Genomic DNA, 2,095 nt, shown 5'->3' with positions numbered 1-2,095 from the left:
CAGCACTGGCCATGCGGCGGGGACACGTTACGGGCATACAAAGCATGGCAGGTCCCATCCCGCAAACCCCCGCAGCTCTCACCACCCCTCCACTGCCGTCGGCCACGGCTCAGGCGCAACACAACCCCTCCTCAAGCCCCAAAGGCGCTGCCTTCAAAGCACCTCCTCCTCCTATATGTTGCCCCCATTTCCAGCATCTTTGAGTTGAAAAATGGCCGGGGAGGGTTTGGCAGAGGAGCCTCGCGCAGATTATTCAACAATTGTTTCCCATTTTGCGCCCTCGCCTGCCTCATCCTCCAGTAACAATGACGAAGAGCGGCGCGGAGCCAGCGCCCGCGGCAGGGGTGTTGAGATCAGGGACAGCACAAAAATATCTTTCTCTCTGGAACAAATATTTACCAACCCTTCTGCCTTTTGTTCTTGTGGTTCTCATATTTTTTTTTTTTTATTTTTTTTTTTTCCAGACATTCACTGGCAAAATGTCACACTAAGCAGCAACCCAGAAACTTCGGGGTAGCTGCTTGGCTGCTCTGGGCTTTGTTTTTCTCGCGCGCTAATTGTTAATGAATTTCCAGCCATTCAAGCCAATGCAAACCTGTGAGAAAATGATCTTTTCGGCCCCAATTTCGGAGCTTTATGGCGCTTCGCAAAATCCGGGCAGTTGCCGTGCAAAACGTGCATCATCCCGCAGTGTGGGGTGATGGCGGTGCTGGAGCCATCCCCAGGTAGGATGCAGAAGAGCCAGACCGGGATCTGGGGGGGCGACTGAGCTCCCATCGTCACTCCTGGGGCTTCAGCGGCGTGGTCCCCGCTCCCTGGATGGGGATGGCTTAGATGGGAGTCCATGTTGTGGTGTCCTCATCCCTGGCCGGCTCCTTGCAGATTGTCCTTCTCCCCCCTCTGCCCCATAGCAGGTTTTGCTCATTTCCCTTCAAAATCATAACCCCCCTCATGTCCACTTTTTATGGCGGCCAAACAAGAGGACGTGGGTAATCAATGGGTGTTGTGTTTAAAGAAGGGAGGGGGAAAAACCCTCTTCTGGCACATAAACTTATATCTTCGGTTAAAAATTAACCGTGGCCATAAAACCCCAATGTAGGAGTGAGCGGAGCTCACCCTGCGGGTGCTCCTGGCCTGCTGCCCTGTGCCCAGCCAGCCCACCGGTCACCGTCCCCTTCTGTCCACCCCGGGATGGCCGCGCCGCCCTCTGCCCGTCCCCACCGCCTCCTGCCCCTCTCCTTGGGGCTCTTCCAGGGTGCCCTGCTCCTCTTCTTTGCCCTCTTCGTCACCTACGACAAGACCTCAGCGCAGGCAGAGGATGCCAACTTGGTGGCCAACCAGCTCTACGGCATCTTTCCCCTCTTCCAGGACATCCAGGTGATGCTGGTGGTGGGTCTGGGGCTCCTGCTGACGTTCCTGCCCCACTACGGGCTCAGCGCCCTCACCCACAACTTCCTCCTGCTCAACTTCTCCACGCAATGGGCGCTGGTGCTGCAGGGCTTGCTCCATCGCTTCCATCATGGCCAGGTCCACCTGAACCTCCACAACCTTCTCATCGCCGAGTTCGCCGCTGTGACGGTGCTTATCTCCGTGGGAGCCGTTCTGGGAAGGACCAGCCCCTGCCAGCTCCTCGTCGTGGCCGCCTGCGAAGTCCCCGTCTACCTTGCCAGTGAGTGGATCATCGTCACCCATCTGGGCGTCCTGGACGTGGGGGGGACCATCACAATCCACGTCTTCTCCTGCTATTTTGGCCTCGGTGTGTCCAAGGCTCTGTTCGGGGTGGCGCGGCGGCCAGTGCACCCCAAAGAGAGCCCAACACCACGCTCTGACCTCCTGTCCCTCGTGGGGACGCTCATCCTCTGGGTTTTCTGGCCCAGCTTCGTGGCCGTCCTCTGCCAACCAGGAGATGCCCAGCACCGTGCCATACTGAACACCATCCTGGCCATGAGTGCCAGCGCCGTGACCACCGTGGTGGCCTCCAGCCTGCTGGAGAGCGACGGCAAGCTCAGCCCTGGCCACCGGCAGAACGGCAGCCTGGCCGGCGGGGTGGCCATTGGCGCAGTGGCTGACATGGCCGTGCCACCGGTGGTCGCCC

The 2,095-nt window shown here is 58.9% G+C and overlaps 1 pseudogene; it reads left to right on the top strand.

Moving 5' to 3' along the window:
• Positions 1-1,191: 1,191 nt before the first annotated feature.
• The window catches only part of LOC104294016, a 15,790-nt pseudogene continuing 14,886 nt past the window's right edge, over positions 1,192-2,095 (top strand).

Source organism: Charadrius vociferus, unplaced genomic scaffold (assembly GCF_000708025.1).
Source record: "Charadrius vociferus isolate BGI_N301 unplaced genomic scaffold, ASM70802v2 scaffold259, whole genome shotgun sequence".
Taxonomy (NCBI): domain Eukaryota; kingdom Metazoa; phylum Chordata; class Aves; order Charadriiformes; family Charadriidae; genus Charadrius; species Charadrius vociferus.
The sequence above is the reverse complement of the archived record's forward strand: the minus strand, read 5'-3'. Positions and strand labels throughout refer to the sequence as shown.